Here is a 19,331-nt window from a genome sequence, read left to right as displayed (position 1 = left end):
CCTCTCACCCCACACCCACCCTCACACTCTCATTTCCTATTTAGTAGTACAAAGGTTTTCAAAGTAGCCTAAAATGTAATGACAACATAGCTTCCCCCCTATTTCACAAAAAATGATTTCGTACGAATAAATTGTGTGATAGACTGAAAGGGTTTAGCTTTGTTAGGCCTCAAATCATGGGGGAATTTTTAACATTAATACAATATTCAGTCTTCAAAAGTACTGAAGGAGCTGGGGCTCCCACGTCGATCGGAAGAATGGACGCAACAAAAAGCTGGAATTCATCCGAGTTGCTTTAATCAAACCAAACACTCAGGCACTCTGAAAAGCCCGTTTATCGGGCAGCAATATCTATACATATTATCCCGGAGCGTTTGCCCAGGAAAGGCGAGAGGGGGCGTGGCCCAGCGTCCTGGCTGCGGCCTGGCAAGTTGAGGGCGAGCCTGCCCGGGCGTCCTGGACGAGCCCGGCATGGTGATCGCTCCGCGTCCTTGATAGGTGCAAGGCGATTGTGAAAACCCAGCGGTAGCCGCTACACACGTCCCCCCAGAATCGACTTGCACCGGCAGGGTCAATTTGAGGGGGGTCCTGATGACCCGGCCGAAGCGACCCCTGGTGGGTCGTGGGAGGGGGTCCGGTGTGGTGGTGGGCGGTCGAGTGGGGGGCACCGTGGACGGGGGGCGGCCTCGCCGCGGCGGAAGGGCCACCCGTGGTGGGTGGTCGACGTCCACGTGCGCCGGCTTGAGGCGGTCCACCGCAATCCGGTCCGACCTGCCGCCGATGTCGATGACGAACGACTTGTCGTCCCGTCGCAGCACCCGGAAGGGCCCGTCGTACGGCGGCCGGAGTGGCCCCCAATGTGCGTCGTGACGCACAAAAACATACTCCGCTGTGCGAAGTGTTGGGGGGACGTGGGACTGGGGGTCACCGTGGTGGGATGTTGGCACGGGGGCAAACCGTCGGGCGGCCTCCTGGAGGTCCGAGCGCTGGTGAGCTGCGGACCAGGGACTGGTAGCGTCGGGCACGAATTCGCCCGGGACGCGTAGCGCCTGGCCATAGACAAGCTCGGCGGTGGATGCCTGGAGGTCCTCCTTGGGGGCCGTGCGGAGGCCCAAAAGGACCCACGGCAGCCGGTCGGCCCAACCGCCGTCTTGAAGGCCGGCCATGAGCGCGGCCTTCATGGAGCGGTGGAATCGCTCGCACAACCCGTTTGCTTGGGGGTGGTAGGCCGTAGTACGGTGGAGCTTGACCCCCAGGTTGCGGGCGACCGCGCCCCACAGCTCGGAGGTGAACTGTGGTCCGCGGTCTGACGAGATGTCCGCCGGTGCGCCGAAGCGGGCGACCCAGGTGGCGATGAAAGCCTGCGCCACGTCGGCGGTGGTGGTGGAGATGAGGGGAACGGCCTCCGGCCACCTGGTGGTCCTGTCCACCATGGTGAGCAGGTGTGTGAACCCCCGTGACGGGGGGAGGGGGCCCACCAGATCCACGTTGACGTGGTCGAAACGTCGTTCGGGCACGGTGAAAGGTGCCAGCGGGGCCTGGGTGTGTCGGTGGACCTTGGCCCGTTGGCAGGCCGTGCAGGTGCTGGTCCAATCGCGGACGTCCCGACGAAGGCCGTGCCAGACGAATCGCGCCGACACCAGCTTCTGGGAAGCTTTCCGGCCCGGGTGGGAAAGGCCGTGGAGGGAGGCGAAGATGCGGCGTTGCCAGGTGACGGGCACGATGGGGCGAGGCTGGCCTTGGGAGACGTCGCAGAGCAGGACAGTGTCCGTGAAGGGGATGTCGGCCAGGCGGAGGCCCGTGTCCGCCGCCCGGAGGGCTTGCACCGTGGTGTCGGTGGTTTGGTCCGCCGCCATAAGCGCAAAGTCCATGCCCAGGTGGACCGCGTTCGCGCTGGCCCGGGAAAGACAGTCGGCGACGGCGTTGTTTTTGCCGGCGACGTGCCGGATGTCCGTGGTAAACTCCGACACGGCGGAGAGGTGGCGCTGTTGGCGGGCCGACCACGGCTCCGTGACCTTGGCCATGGCGTAAACCAACGGCTTGTGGTCGACGAACGCCGTGAAAGGTCGGCCCTCCAGGAGGTGGCGGAAATGGCGGACGGCCAGGTGTAGACCGAGGAGCTCCCGGTCAAACGTGCTGTATTTGAGCTCGTTCAGCCGGAGCTGCCGGCTGAAAAAAGTGAGTGGCTGCCAAACCCCGTTCACCCATTGCTCATGTACGGCGCCCACCGCGTAGTCGGAGGCATCCGTGGTGAGGGCGATGGGAGCGTTGAGCACCGGGTGAGCAAGCAGTGTTGTGTCGGCGAGGGCCCGCTTTGAGCTTTGGAAGGCCGCATCCATTGCTGCGGACCAGGCGATGTCGTGCTTGGCCGGCTTGCCCCGGAGGGCTTCGTAGAGGGGCCGCATGAGTTGAGCAGCGCGGGGCACGAAGCGGTGATAAAAATTCACCATTCCCAGGAATTCCTGCAGGGCCTTTATGGTGCGGGGACGCGGGAACGTGGTGATGGCCTCGACCTTGGTTGGCAGCGGCACGGCCCCGTTCTGGGTGATGTGGTGGCCCAAAGAATCAACCGCCGTCGTGCCGAAGTGGCATTTGGCCGGGTTGACGATGAGGCCGTGCTCGCTGAGGCACCCGAACAGTGTTCGGAGGTGGAGGAGGTGCTCGGCCCGGGACGTGCTGGCGACGAGGATGTCGTCCAGGTAAACGAAAAGGAACGGCAGGTCACGCAGCACGCCGTCCATCAAGCGCTGGAACGCCTGAGCCGCGTTCTTGAGACCAAACGGCATCCGCAAGAATTCGAATAAGCCGAACGGCGTGATGACTGCCGTTTTAGGGACGTCGGCCGCCCTGACAGGTACCTGGTGATATCCCCGTATGAGATCAATTTTCGAAAAAATGACCCGTCCCGCCAGACGGGCGGAGAAGTCTTGGATATGCGGGATCGGGTACCTGTCGGGGGTGGTAGCGTCATTGAGACGGCGGTAGTCGCCACACGGGCGCCATCCACCCCCCGGCTTTGGCACGATGTGCAGTGGCGAGGCCCACGCGCTATCGGAGTGCCGCACGATGCCGAGGTGCTCCAATGCGTCGAATTCGGCCTTCGCCACGGCGAGCTTGGCTGGGTCGAGGCGGTGGGCCCTGGCGTAGACCGGCGGGCCCGTGGTTGGTATGTGGTGCTCGATCCCATGCCGTACTGCGACGGCCGAAAACGTCGGCCGCGTGAGGGCCGGGAACTCCGTGAGCAGGCGAGCAAACTCGTTCGCCGCCGGGACGGCGCATGCCAGCTCGGTCGGCGCGGAGCTGCTCAATGTGTATACCAGGGAGCTGAAGGTTTCGGCGTTGATTAAACGACGCCGTTGGACGTCCACCAGCAGTCCGTGTGCACAGAGGAAGTCGGCGCCTAGCAGAGCCATGGGCACGTTTGCGGTTACAAACGTCCAAGCAAAGCGTTGGCTGCCGAAGCAGAGGGTGACGTTGCGCGGGCCGAAGGTGCGGATGGTCGATCCGTTGGCCGCAACCAAGGAGGGGCCGCAAACCGCGGATTGCCTGTCCTGGTCAGAGGCGGGTATGATGCTCAGTTGGGCGCCGGTGTCGCACAGGAAGCGCCGTCCGGACGCTTTATCCGTGATGAACAGTAAGTTGCCCGTGTGGCCGGCGCTCATGGCTGGTAATGAACGCCGGCCCGGCCGTTTCCCGGGCTGCCGAAGGTGCACGGGGGTCGGCATGTCCGGGCCTTCTGTCCGAACCTGGCATGATAGTAACACCACGCTTGGTCAGGTGGAGGCCCCGGTCGTCGTGCTGAAGGTGGTCGGCTCGGTGTAGCGGCCGCCAATTGCGTCGGCAGTTCGGTCGTCGACCGTGCCGGGTGCTCGGGCGCCATGAGTGTTGCGTCGGACGGTGGTGGGTCCCATGTCGCCGCTGCGATGCGCTGTCCTGCGGCGGAGATCTTGTCGGCTTCTCTGGCAAGGGCCCGGGGATCTGTGATCGTCGTGCTTGCCAGGGCGAGGCGTACCGGGTTAGGCAGCTGACGGAGGAACAGCTCCCGGAACAGGAATGCCGGAGAGTGCTCGCCGAGCAGTGAAAGCATGTAGTCCATTCGCTCGGAAGGGCGCGTGTCGCCGAGCTCGGGCAGGTCGAGCAGGCGCCGTGCGCGTTCCGCTGATGGGAGGGCGAAAGCGTCGAGGAGAAGCTTCTTAATCGCGCCGTATTTGTCAGCGGCTGGCGGGCTCTCGAGGAGGCTCAGGGCGCGGGCCGCGGTGGCCGAACCGAGCGCTGCTACCACATGGTGGAAGCGGGTGTCGTCGGCCGTGATGCCTCGCAGGGCGAACAGGGAATCCGCCTGTGCGAACCAAACCGCCGCGTGAGCCTCCCAGAAGGTAGGCAGTTTAAGGGCGACTGCCGTGTCCATGTCGGTAGGTCACCAATGAAGGAGCTGGGGCTCCCACGTCGATTGGAAGAATGGACGCGACAAAAAGCTGGAATTCATCCGAGTTGCTTTAATCAAACCAAACACTCAGGCACTCTGAAAAGCCCGTTTATCGGGCAGCAATATATATACATATTATCCCGGAGCGTTTGCCCAGGAAAGGCGAGAGGGGGCATGCCCGGGCGTGCCGACCGAGGCCTGGCAAGTTGAGCGCGGGCCTGCCCGGGCGTCCTGGACGAGCCCGGCATGGTGATCGCTCCGCGTCCTTGATAGGTGCAAGGCGATTGTGAAAACCCAGCGGTAGCCGCTACAGTACATCAGATGCTTATGGGGCATCAGAGCGATGCGAAATAAATAAAATGGCGGCATCTGGCTAATGGGTGGTGCCTCTGGCACAGACATGAACTGATCTATTGATATATAAAGTTGTATTTTCTGTCTGTCCATCGATGCAAGAATCCATTTTCAAAAAGGGCAGAGCTGGGTGTTTATTCTGCACATGTGCAGGTATAAATTCCATTTGCCGAGAGGATTCCGAACGGTATGCAATATGATGGGGTTACTACCAGTGGCGCTATTCTGTAATATTGGACATGGACAGACACGTTTTACATGTGTTACCACGGACAGACAGACAGAATACAACTTCTCTATCTGTCGAACTATATATATATTGTATAAACTGTATTGTGTTAATTGTTACATTATTATAGTATTGCCTGCTAAATTATATGTGATTAATTAATCGGAATTATACGTACATAGTACCTGGTTCTCTTTTACTAAATCCTAAATTCCTTCTGCACAACGTGCAGGTACCTCTGCTAGTATATATATATATATACAGTGCATTCAGAAAGTATTCAGACCCCTTCACTTTTTTCACATTTTGTTATATTGCAGCCTTATGCTGAAATCGTTTAAATTCATTTTTTCTCTCGTCAATCTACACTCAATACCCCACAATGACAAAGAGAAAACAGGATTTTAGAAAGTTTTGCAAACGAAATATCCATTTCTCTTGATCATCTTTGAGATGTTTCTACACCTTGATTGGAGTCCACCTGTGGTAAATTTAATTGATTGGACATGATTTGGAAAGGCACACACCTGTCTATATAAGGTCTCACAGCTCACAATGCATATCAGAGCAAAAACCAAGCCATGAGGTCGAAGGAACTGCCTGCAGACCTCAGAGACAGGATTGTGTCGAGGCGCAGATCTGGGGAAGCCTACAAAAAAATCTCTGCTGCATTGAAGGTTCCCAAGAGCACAGTGGCCTCCATAATTCTTAAATGGAAGAAGTTTGGAACAACCAGGACTCTTCCTCGAGCTGGCCGCCCAGCCAAACTGAGCAATCGGGGGAGAAGGGCCTTGGTAAGAGAGGTGACCAAGAACCCGATGGTCACTCTGGCTGAGCTCCAGAGATCCTGTGTGGAGATGGGAGAAACTTCCAGAAGGACAACCATCACTGCAACACTCCACCGATCTGGGCTTTATGGCAGAGTGGCTAGACGGAAGCCTCTCCTCAGTGAAAGACACATGAAAGCCCGCTTGGAGTTTGCAAAAAAGCACCTAAAGGACTCTCAGACTGTGAGAAACAAGATTCTGTGGTCTGATGAAACCAAGATTGAATTGTTTGGCCTCAATTCTAAGTGTCATGTCTGGAGGAAACCAGGCACTGCTCATCACCTGCCCAATACCATCCCAACGGTGAAGCATGGTGGTGGCAGCATCATGCTGTGGGGGTGTTTTTCAGCAGCAGGGACTGGGGGACTGGTCTGGGTTGAGGGAACAATGAACGGAGCAAAGTACAGAGATATCCTTAATTAAACCTGAAACAGAGCGCTCAGGGCCTCAGACTGGGCTGAAGGTTCACCTTCCAACAGGACAATGACCCAAAGCACACAGCCAAGACAAAGCAGGAGTGGCTTACGGACAACTTTGTGAAGGTCCTTGAGTGGCCCAGCCAGAGCTCTGAATTGAACCAAATCGAACATCTCTGGAGAGACCCGAAACTGGATGTCCACCGACGGTCCCCATCCAACCTGACAGAGCTTGAGAGGATCTGCAGAGAAGAATGGCAGAAAATCCCCAAATCCAGGTGTGTAAAGCTTGTCGCGTCATACCCAAGAAGACTCGAGGCTGTAATCACTGCAGAAGGTGCTTCAACTAAGTACTGAGTTAAGGGTCTGAATACTTATGTAAATGTGATATTTCAGTTTTTTCTTTTTAATAAATTTGCAAAACTTTCTAAAATCCTGTTTTCTCTTTGTCATTATGGGGGTATTAAGTGTAGATTGATGAGAGAAAAAATGAATTTAAACGATTTCAGCATAAGGCTGCAACATAACAAAATGTGAAAAAAGTGAAGGGGTCTGAATACTTTCTGAATGCACTGTATATATATATTGTTGCGGATTCCCCGAAGCCCATTCCCGTTACAAAGGGGAGATTAAACCCCCTTTTTCCCCCTGGGTCTTCGGGTCCGCGAGACCGAGTCGCCACTTCCGGGCAAACGTGGAAAAGGGTTTCGGGACAAATTCACACGTACCTTTGGTACCCACGCCGCAACAGAAGTGGGGATCGAGCCTCGCACGAGCCACGCTTAATTGAGTATGCCCGAGCGGAATGCGTATCATGTGACTCGTGCTGTTACTTCTCTATTGGAACCCGATTAGAGCGGTTTTATTCGTACCATGCGAAGCCAATGATGGAAAAGACAGGACGGTCAAATCACAAGAAAGAACAGGGTTTATTTACACTATTTACAAGGATTGGTAGAAGGAAAGGGACACAGGGTAGAACTTAGTCAGTCTTATCTTAACCCCACACAATGGGCCCACTCACATACACGGGGAGATGGAGGAAGGATGTTCGCGCGCCAAACGCGCCTGCTTCGGTCGCTCCTGGACAGCTCACCTGGCGTGGCCCTCTGGCGGTCATGGCACGTATCCAGGTGAAGGCAGGCAGGAGGAAAATCGCGCATCTGTGGCCCGGCGTGGGCCGTTCTTTACAGCGCGCGATTAATACTGCGCAGAGCGCGGGGAACAGGGCAAAGTTCGTGTACAACAAGGCAATTCAATACGTAGGCGATACGATTCAATACGAGGCAATACTGACGCGCGTTCTCAACTCCTCCGGTGCTGGACTCTCACTCCTGGGCTGATCTGAGGTGGGGGGGGGCTCGGAACAGGGTTATATGGCCCCGCCCCGGCCCGACTCGAATGTCCTAAATCCCGCCTCTTGCCGCAGTGGTAAGCCACTCCCCTCGAGCCCTGATTGGCGGCTCGTGCTTACCGATGGCTCCTCCTGCCCCCGCCTTCCTTCGGCCTCGGTCGACTTGTTCAGGCCCGCCGCATGGTATTTCAGCGCTCAAAACCAAACCAAAGTGCCATAAGGACACCTAATTTCATTAGCCTACTCAATGCAAAACTAAACACAGGAAAGGGCTATGCTTACATTTACTAAGAAATAACTGAACTATCGCGAGGCTACATGTTGTGGTGTAACTAACGAAGAGGGGGAAATTAACCTTTATTCCAAAACCACAACAATATATATTATATATACGACCGTTTACATGGTGGCCCAGAAGTAATACGGCAGTTGTCAGAAGTTGCCTAGAAGTAATAGGGCAATTGTCGGAACAATAGTTACTACAATTTCATTATTATTTTATAATTTATTATTATTATTTTGATTAGTAATTGATTTTTGTTTGATGTCATTAATTGATAATTATTTTGATTTCAGAATCCCCAAAAGTGGAGGATTTGAACCATGGAGGACCGTAATTACCAACGTTACACAGGTGAACAGCTTGTCTTTATTGCGAAGACATTTTACAAAACGGAGAATAAGAGTGAGCCGTGCCACATTTTTGAAGAGCACTTTCATCAGTTAATAAAACGAGACACAGTGGCCAACCTTATCAAGCACTTTGAAACCACTGGTTCAGTTAAAGACTTGGTAAGACCTGGAAGAAGGTCCATCTGCACCGAAGAAAAGAAACAGGTTGTTGAAGCTGCTTTTAGCCGAAGTCCAACAAGGTCTCCCAGGTGAGTTAAACAAGAAATTGGCATTTCAAGAACATCCATTCAGAGGATGCTTCACGAGCTCAACTTGAAACCAGATCATCCTCATTGCTCCATGCTATGACTGAAGACGATCCAGATCGGCGAGTGGGGTTTTGCAAATTTTTTAGACAAACATGCGTAGAGGATGACACCTTTCCTGAAAAAATATTTTGGAGGGATGAAGCAACTTTTAAATTGAGTGGCCATGGCAATCGGCACAACACTGTTTATTGGGCAAGTGAAAATCCGCACGTTGAAATTGAAAAGGATGTCAACACCACACGTGTCACCGTTTGGGTTGAGATTTGTGCTGTTGGTCTCATGGGCCCGTTCTTTTTTGACCAAACAGTGACAGGTGAGAGTTATGTGGCCATGCTGAACAACGAATTTCTTACACCTGTAGCTAACTAGCCGAATATTGGCGAAATGTGGTTCCTTCATGATGGGGCACCAGCCCATTACAGTATCGTTGTGCCCAATTGTTTGGATGAACATTTCCCTCAGCGGTGGATTGGTCGCCATCGACAAGCTTAGTACCTGCCCGATCACCAGATCTTACTCCACCGGAATTTTTCATCTGGGGCTCTCTAAATAATGCGGTTTACACTCAGAAACCCCGGACAATTGAGCAACTTAAACATAAAATTGTTGATACTTGCGCACAAATGACTGTGGATTTATGTTGGAAGGTTATGCTACTCTGTGGTGAAAAGAGTTGATAAATGCATTAATGAGAATGGGCAGCACTTTGAACAATTTTTGTGACAGCTTCTGTTTTGTTGTGTGTCTAAATATTATGTTCTGCACATACATTGCATACACATATTATGATCTGCTAATAAAAAAAATTCTGTTTAAATATGGATTCTTTGACTGCGCTATTACTTCTGGGCCACTACTGGCAACTGCCCTATTACTTCTAGGCAACTTCTGGCAACTACCCTATTACTTCTGGGCCACTTCTGGCAACTGCCTTATTACTTCTAGGCAACTTCTGGCAACTGCCCTATTACTTCTGGGCCACTTCTGGCAACTGCCCTACTACTTCTGGGCCACTTGTGGCAACTGCCCTATTACTTCTGGGCCACTTCTGGAAACTGCCCTATTACTTCTGGGCCACTTCTGGCAACTGCCTTATTACTTCTAGGCAACTTCTGGCAACTGCCCTATTACTTCTGGGCCACTTCTGGCAACTGCCCTACTACTTCTGGGCCACTTGTGGCAACTGCCCTATTACTTCTGGGCCACTTCTGGCAACTGCGCTAATACTTCTGGGGCACTTCTGGCAACTGCCCTATTACTTCTGGGCCACTTCTGGCAACTGCGCTAATACTTCTGGGCCACTTGTGGCAACTGCCCTATTACTTCTGGGCCACTTGTGGCAACTGCCCTATTACTTCTGGGCCACCCTGTATATATACTGGTATATATAATGTTGTCCCTGTGTTAGCCTCATGGGAAGATTTCACAAACTTTAACTTACTGTGCATGGATGACTGGAATGAAGGAACCAATGTGTTGAATACGGGCAGTGGAGGGACAAGGGTTGGGTGGGAATGCAAAGGGCGAGGACAAACATTTTGTACGAGTGTTCATTGTCCCAAACATTAATTATATTGAGTAAGGTGGGCCTAGATGCCCTCCCTGCCCCCCATCCCTATATGATCATTCTCCTCAGTAGCTTACTCCCACCTTTCACCCACCATCTACTAACATGTTGATGCGATGGCTTAAGCAACATACAAGATATATGGAGGCAAGACAGCAGGGTGCACTATAATCACCTGCTCTCTGTACTACATATCCATTTCCTTCAAATACTTTTGCTTCCAGGACTTGTCTTTGTAGAGTTTTAATGGCATTTCTCAGATCTTCCGTACAATCTAAACATACCATGCCACCTTTTATGTATATTTCATTGCACTCATTATACCAATGCCTTCCCTGGAAATATGCAGGGAGGACTCCTTTGCTTCCAACACAAAGCTTTCCTCTTGTTAGCAAGATTCCATGCGAATCATTATCCTCCATACCATTTCAGAAAGGACAGCAACGGCGCATGTACTGCAGTGCAACACTTAGTCTGCACTGCACTGGAGCAAGTTTGATTCACATTTCACTCCATTGGAAATTAATACCTGAATTGACAATAAATGTCTTCATTTGTATTCCCCAAGCCTTGCTGGAAGCATGCAACGACCAATCAAATCTGATTGAACATCATGGGGAACTTTGTTCTCGATTATGAGCACGCCATGATGTCTGTATCAAAACAAGACCCTGCTTACCTGTGTGTGTATATATATATGTATATGTCTCATACCTGCTTTGTTGTGATTGTGGCTATCTTGATTATGACTACGTAACACAAAACGACCATTAGCTAGTGACTGCCACACTCCAGAAGGTTTCCTGTTCCCAAGGATGTGCATTTATTTGGTGCCCTAACAGGTGTTACAGAGGTACCTTTGAGCTTTCATTGAGGTGTAATTCCCCCACAATAAGGTGGGAAACATTGGGGAGAGAAGGTGGGTTAGAAAACAATACTTTGCTATATTTGAGCAAGGACAGTGTGTATGCACCCTTGGTTGTTGTGATTTGTATTCCAGGAATGAGTTTGCAGGATAATGTAAACAGCATGCCCACACAGTACACACACAAGTTCCTAATTTGGATCTACAACTCGCAGCTAGCATGATGACATCCGCATCAAGCTTCCTCCTTATTAGTGGGAACACAGAGCTCAGGTCTAACTTGCTTCTGTTCTGGCTCAGAGAAGTTTCAAACTTGATTGTTGTTGGCAAACAAAACATGAGAGGAAAGTACAATGCACCACTGATACGAGGGAAATTTCAAAAGTTCTATATAGGAACGGTAAGGTAGGTATCCTCACAATAACCCAAGAAACGACAATATTTTATTGATTAAAGAAATAAAATAAAATATATGTACACTTTAGAGTTTCAGAAAAAATAATTAAATAGCAGAGAGAGAGCGTCCATATTGAGTGTTACGAATACCACAAGGCTAACGGTATAACAGGCTAACTGGTGGTGTTAGCACATGATAGAAAGATTGCACATCATCAGCAGAGCTGTTAGCCTATTATAGGCTATCAGCTAGGGGGGTCAACCGGTACCAAATTGAGGGAGTAAGGCTAATAATGATTTTTGACAAGGTTTTTACCTCTAGAATAAGAAAATATGTGATAGCAAATTCAACGATGTAGCTAAATGTGTGTTATCACCCATTGATACATTTCAATGGGTGAAATGTATCAATTCATTGATACATTTCCACTATGTCGAAAATACGTGGTGGTGCGATACTTTTTTCCATGTGTATACTTGCAAATCTACTGAATGCCAGTTATTTTCGTGCATATTTTGTGCATAAAGTTGTTGCTATGATGGCAGCCATTTTGTGAAATTGGGCGCCATATTGGATTCTGTCTTCTTGGATTAAAGTTCAGCTGATGTATTTCATACTTTAAGAGAGTTGTAAAGTCTTAAACATCTCAAAACGCAATGCTATTTGTTACAAATTCCTACAAGAATATGAAACATGGTGTTTTTAATCGAAAAACATGCATTTTGGCGGCCATTTTGAAAATGAGGTGATAACACCCATTTAGCTACATGGTTGAATTTGCTATCACATATTTTCATATTCTAGGGGTAAAGACCTATCCAAAAATCAATATTAGGCTTACTCCCTCATTTTGGTACCAATGGACCCTATTTTTGGGGTCTGGCTGATGGCCTATTACCCATAAAGCAGTGCAGAACACGCCAACATCGTATAGTTTTGAATATATAGTCTGTATATGCACTTTTTGAGACACCTGTAGTCCTGTATATATATATAACTAGCAGGAGTACCTGGCATTGCCCAGTTCTAATCCTGTTGGCATTTTGAAGAAATACATTTGTTTTTTTTCTATTTTTTGATGGGGACCTAAACACTTCCTTACATCCACTAAAGAAGGGAGTTGGCAATCATTTAATGTCACCTCCACCTCCAAAGAAAAATACCAAAAAATATCAAAAAAAAAACTTTCAAAAAGTTTTTGTTTTGCCGAAGACACTCTCCGATACTCACTGATGAGCCTCTGAAACTTTGACGAAGATCCGTTTGGTCAACTCTAATAAAAATGTCGACACAGACAGATGGACAGAGAGACAAATGTCTCTCATATAGTATAGACCAGCAAAGGTACCCGGCGTTGCCGGGCAATGCAGTGTCACTTAATGATGGGAATATTGAGAGGGGGGGGGGGGAGGGAGAAAGAGGAGGAGGAGCAGAGGGGCAGGGAAGGGAGGGCCATGGGGAGAGGATGTGGAAGGGAGGGATTGGAGATGGGAAAAGGGGGTGGGGAAGAGGAGAGAGAGGAGGGAGAGGGGTGGTGTAGCAAGGGCGCAGATGAGGAGCGGGGGGAGGTAGAGAAAGGGGGAGAAGGGGAGAGCGAGGGAAGAGTAAGGATGGGAGAGTGAGAAAGGGGATGGAAGAGTGAGGAGGGGAGAAGGGGAAAGGGGGACGGAAGAGTGACGATGGGAGAGGGGGTGAAGTTGAAAATCAAGTAGATGTCTCCAAAATCATCTGCTTTGTCTGATGTCTCTGCATCTGATGTATCCGAAAATCCTCCACGAAAAGACCGACTGGACAACCCTCCCATCTACTTTCTCAACAATCCTCTCCAAGAAGTTCTGCAACTCAAGCTTTTGGGTCTCACTATCTGCCATGATCTTTCCTGAGCAAACCACATTCCCAAGCTGGCCTCCAAAGCCAGTCGGCGACTGGGCATCTTCCGTCATGCGAAGTCCTTCCTTGCACACCTGAGCTCCTCACCACATACAAGGTTTTCATCCACAGCTCAATGGAATACTGTTCTCCCCTCTGGGCTGGTGCTCCTGCCTCACACCTTCACACTGTTGAAACCAAAGCTTTCAGAATCATTGGAATCTCCCGCGATGAAGCTGATTCTGAGGGCCGTTCACTCACTCACTCACAGCAGGCAGGTTGGTGGACTTTCTGTCTTCTACCGCCCGACTGGACAACCGACTCCTCTCCGGCCTAGATCCCCCAGCTCTGTCTGTGCTCTGTCCCCCAAATATTCCTACAGGTCGCACAATATCTGCCTGCAACCCTCTTATGGTGAAACTGCGAAAATCAAGACTCTGCTCACCTTCACTCTTTCATTCCTCTTTGCTCCCGCTTTTGGAACAAACTCCCTCACTCTCTTCAATCCCACTCGTCCCTCCAGGTCTTTATAACAGCTGTTCACCACCATCTCTTATGGTGTTCATCCCCCATCCAAAACCTTGATCTTTTCTACCTCTGTTAATTTCACCCCAGATCCACTTTTTTGAAATACCGACTTCTTTCCTTGAAGTCCTAACAATGTCCATGTGTTTTATACCTCTCCCACCCCCCCCCCCTACCCCCTTACCATGCCTCCTCCCCCCAAGCCCTCTCCCTCCCACAGATCTCCAGATGTCCCTATTCTCTACTGTTGTACTTGTGTTCTTCCCTCTCTCTCCCCATCTTGTCTCCCACTCCCTTTATTATATGTTTTTTTAATGTGTCCGTTAGTTTTTTTGGTGATTAATGGTAGCTCCTACATGAGCCTCGATCTTGTAAACAAACAAACAAAAAATGTGACACCCAGTTTAACATCCATCTGAGGGACGGCATACACATTGATGGACCACCACCCTGCCCATGACACACCGGATGACAGTTTATAGCTGGTTCAGGATTTAAACCCAGGCTAGACAGCTTAGAGCGAGTGTGCATACCTCTCGGCTATCGTGCTTGTCCCGTTGCTTTTAATCCTCTAATTTATTTTGCCTTCCTAACTCCTGAGATGTCCCCACAGAGTACAGAGGCACCGCATCACCATGGTCATGGAAGCCAAGTGGCTTAAGCACTCTTGCAAGCACTCTGACAAAACGGTTGAATAATAACACTTTTATTTTAGAACCTCAACATTGTACTTAACATTTGTAATTTTAATTTCAAAAATGACATCCACTGTGATTAAAAAGTCAATTATATTGCTTGTGACTGTATCGCCATGGCTTTCGAACATCGGTTGATAAGGAATGGCTTGCTTTTATGGCATTATTTTGCAATGCTCTATATACAACACGTAGCCAGAGATAACAGCGGTGAACTAAGGAGCCTTTATCTTATGTAATCTCTAATACTATATAGATTTCCTGTTCTCTTTTAAAAATCTCAGAACTTTGATTATATACTTTAATTAGTCCATGAGAGGCCATTGTGGAAAATCGTTTCCTTTTATGCATAAAATCGCTCGAAGGTCCTAATTTGAAAAATATAGCACGTACAATAGCGATGTGTACAGCAATTCGTAGGTATGAAGATCAGACATTTGATGATGTGTGAGGAAAGTGAAAACAGAAATTCTGAGCATTTAATCATGCAGAAACTGTTGCGGCCTATTCTAAGGCAAAGCATTTTTGAGGAGGCCGAAAAAGCATAAGTCCCCTGCGAGGGATAGTGGACAAATGAAGAATAAGGCTTTTTTTTTGTTTTCATTAAATAAGGCCATTAATTATCTTTGAAAAGGGTGTCGGTGTCAACAATGGAGTAGAGGGGGGGGGGGCAGACAAAATAGTGGGGATCGAGCAAAGCACAACTAGACAGACTGCATAATTATTAGGGACATTGGGACAGGATAGGAGTACATATGGAGATAATTAGACTGTCAGTTTGAGCAAACAGGAAAAACTGACAAAAGGAATCAGCTTGGGAAAGAGTGCAAGAGGGTGGAAAGTCAGTGTGAATATAAGGGATCAGGTATAGAAATGGGGATGTCATATTATGATCTGGCTATTTAAAGGAGTGAAGGAAAGAACATGACCCGATACTCTCAGGGAGGCGATTCCACAGTCAGGAGAAGAAGGGAACAAAATAATGGAGGTGAGCTGCTCGCTCAGTTTGTGGGAGGGATAACAAGTTATGGGTGGCTGGCTGAGCGACAATGAACTGGCAGCGGTCATGAGGGATGAATGACTGAGAGAGAATGAGGGGCAAGACCAGATATAAAGCGGCAGAAAATCGCCTTGCTACCAACCTGCCTGTGGTGGGAGAGGAGCAGGCCCTGCACTTTAGCCTCCTGCTGAGTGATGTTAATAATGTTAGATTTTTGGATTCCATCACTTTCAGAGGCATAAGGTGATCTCTAGTGGCCACCAACCCACAAACGAGAACTATACTCCATGGTACTGTGGATGAAGGCTTTTATCTAAGATCTGATAGGATCTGGGAACAGCCAGGAAATGACTTAATTCTGCAGAGTATTCCAACATACTAGTCTATTTTGGTAGAGTTTAGAGCAATAATGTGGTCTTTATGTATAGATAGAGTCAGTATATAGATAGGCTGATAATTCCATGCACCCCTGACATTCAAACGTAAATGGGGTTATGGATTGAAGGATTTATAATAAACAGATAAGTTTTTCGCTAGTTGATGATGGAACTAAATAAAAGCTTCTGCTATGGAGTATTTTCCAATATCAGCCACTGTTTAGGACTTGACACATTCTCAGGGTAACATATTGTTATGCTTGTAGGGGGTAGACAATGATTACCTTAGAGCCAGTTGGAGTGTATCGATTATTGTGCTCTGACTGTCGTGAAGAAAAGGAAACCTCGATGTATAATAAGTAGGAAATTTGTGTAGACCGTATGTCGTGAAAGAGCTTGTATCTTCATACCCATGAGAGGGGTGGGGTTTGTTAATTAGTGAGGCATTATGGATAAATTAATCCCCTGTATGTAATTGCCTCTGTAAGCTTTTCCTGTGTTCCTTATGACACCGCACTACTCACCTTAGTCAAGCTAAGCAATCGACACCATAAATAATGACGCTAATTAAAAACCAACCGGAAACCAGGCATCAAGCACTACCGCAAACAACATCGACTTGGTGAGCGCACAGGCACAGGCAGGGCCATGAGCCACGCCCTGAAGAGCAGTGATTGGACCGGGATTTGATTGGCACAAGCACTGGTAAGATGGGACTCACTGATAGGAGCAGACACGGAGACGTCATGGGATGATGTCAGAGCCGCAAGGAAGATTCATCACGAACGGTCGTGTTCCGACATCTTGGTGGTGGTCGTGGGGAGGAGGAGCTGCGGACCGAGAGTTGCGGTTTCCCGCGCAAGGACGACGAAGATAAGCGCGGCTGGGAGAGCGAACTGTGCATGGAGGACTGGTTTTCCCACCCACGCGCTGCACCGCAAAGCGTGTGGTTCCCGCCACAGCCTCAGACGATCTTTGACGATTCCTGATGAGATACACCAGCAGCTTAGAGCTAAGTGCAACAAACCACACATTTATTTTCCAGTTATTTTATCCTTTGTCTGTATTTGGGTCTGTGTGGGAGCGCTCCAATTAGGAATTTAGTTTATCATGCATTTTCATGTCGGGTGGAGCCGTCCAGGTAAGGTCGTCATCCCCCTTTCTCTCGCGTGTAACAAGGGTCCACCATTGAATTAAACACCTCGGAGTGTTAAGCTCGTTTGGTCATCTGTGTCACCCTGCGGTATTCACCACACAGGGTAGTCACACGACAATATGAATACGAGGAGCTCCAACCCAAAGAAAGGAAGAATGCTAATGATTTGCAAATAAGTGACTTTATAATCCTTAAAACAAGTCTTGTCAATGAGCTATATTAGAATCACAAGAGGTGCAAGAAAATAAAAGCAAAAACGGTCGTTGACAACAGGAAATGACATGACTTGTATTTAAGGTATTACATCTACCACAGAAAATGAAGTGAAAATGTAACGAGGAATAAAAGCGAGCCTCAAAATTAAAGAGCATATAAATAGAAGAGTAAATAAATATGTTAGAGAGGAAAAAATGTAGATCAAATGAAAAACTAATTCAGTGGCAAGAGACAACAAAAATGTTTGAGACAATCAGTCAAAAGTTTGGGAGTTTGGAAGATTCATCTATCTATAATTCCAGTAATCTCTGTCTGTACGTTTGTACGTTTGTACGTTTGTACGTTTGTCTGTTTGTCTGTGACCGCTGTTTCTCGACAACTACCGGTCCGATATACTTGAAACTTGCCAGGTATATTGCTGGGGACCCGAGGATGTGCCTTTTCAAGGTTTTAAATTAATCGGACAAGTACTTACCGAGCTATGGCGATTTAGCCGTTCGCCGTTCGCTTTGGCGTTGCGAATGGACCAAACCATTCATGTAAATAGAGGGGGGGGGGTTCTGTGGTCGTTCGCTTTGGCTTTGCGAATGGACCAAACCATTCATGTAAATAGAGGGGGGGGTTCTGTGGTCGTTCGCTTTGGCTTTGCGAATGGACCAAACCATTCATGTAAATAGAGGGGGGGGGGTTCTGTGGTCGTTGCGAATGGACCAAACCATTCACATCGAATCATCGAATCACATCGAATGGACCAAACCGTTCGCTTTGGACCAAACCATTGCATGTAAATAGAGGGGGGGGGGGGTTCTGTGGTCGTTGCGAATGGACCAAACCATTCATGTAAATAGAGGGGGGGGGGGGTTCTGTGGTCGTTACTGCCACGTGGTTTCAAAGTTTTTTTTTGTTGTTGTTGTTTGCACGCATGTTTTTTTGCACCCACGTACGGGCACGCCCTAGGATGTTTACACACACACACCCCTACACAAATTTTTTTTATTTTTATTTTTTGGCAAGGAACGGGCACCCACGTACGGACACGTCCTAGCTTATATATAGTACGGGCATGCCCTAGTCTCTTGAAATGTGAATAAAGCAGCAATGCAGAAAGAGCAAGGATGACTTGGCACAAGACGATCTCCTTTCGAGAGAATTGGGCGGATGAGGTTTGGAGGAAGCAAGTACAGTGGTCTTAAAGTTAGAGCACAGCAAGCTCAATGTTCAACTGCAGAACGATGCACCGTGTGGGAAGGAAGCACATGCAGATGGACCGCATACACCCGGGTGGTTCAGGGAAGTGACCACGGCAGTGCCTCGGAAATTCTCTTCGGATGGTGTGAGTAGGCATGTGATCCCCCAAACCCAACCCTTTTCCTCTGGATTGCAGACAGGGATAAGGATTGATCCAGTGGGGTGAAACTTCGATGGATTGACCTGTACAATAAGCGAGTTTTGAAATATGAGCATTCTGAAAAATGTCAGTGCAAAATATGAGTCTAAGTGCTTCGAGAGATATTCTTTCAGCCAGACTGAGCACAAGATGAAGGAGACTGTTTATGCATGGAAATACCCGTAGTAAGTTGGCATTTGGGATTGAAAGATATGCTTTGGGTTAAAGACCATTAATAAGGCCTCAAGTCAAAATCTTGTAAGTGCTGAGTTGGGCGTTTTCATCTAAAAATATGTTTACACTAATGACAGCTGTGAGGGTCATTCTAATTTGACCTGAACTTTAGTTTTACATTCTTCTTGCCTGAATTTTAGAAAAATTACACTTAGGTAACTCTTCAAGGTATTCTGTAACTTTGGGCACACTTGACCCATCAAAGGTCAAGGTACCCTGGGCAACTTTTCTGTTTTAATTGCGTTCAGCTTAAAAAAGTTTTTAAAAGTTGAAATTACCTCATTAGGATCCTTGGTGGTTTATAACCACCTTGGTGACTCAATTAGGTGCATCTTCAACAGGTAATTAATTTTTCTAAATGAAAGTCTAATTATGCTCAACTTGAAACCCCCTTCCTGCTTCCTTTTATAGAAGTGTTGTTATTATACCCCTCGTCCCCACCCTCCACCACAGCCCACTCAATCCTTCACATCTCCAACAAGCAGAACCAATGGTA

The 19,331-nt window shown here is 48.7% G+C and overlaps 1 long non-coding RNA gene across 1 annotated transcript in view; it reads left to right on the top strand.

The window, feature by feature from the left end:
• The window catches only part of LOC137435240 (uncharacterized), a 59,101-nt gene extending 49,743 nt beyond the window's left edge, over nucleotides 1–9,358 (top strand). The window contains exon 4 of the long non-coding RNA XR_010986022.2: nucleotides 8,183–9,358. This is a non-coding gene — a long non-coding RNA (uncharacterized LOC137435240). The remainder of the gene's footprint in view (nucleotides 1–8,182) is intronic.
• Nucleotides 9,359–19,331: the final 9,973 nt, after the last annotated feature.

Source organism: Myxine glutinosa, chromosome 9 (genome assembly GCF_964187855.1).
Source record: "Myxine glutinosa chromosome 9, kmMyxGlut1.1, whole genome shotgun sequence".
Taxonomy (NCBI): Eukaryota; Metazoa; Chordata; class Myxini; order Myxiniformes; family Myxinidae; genus Myxine; species Myxine glutinosa.
This window is presented reverse-complemented; position numbering and strand designations above follow the sequence as displayed.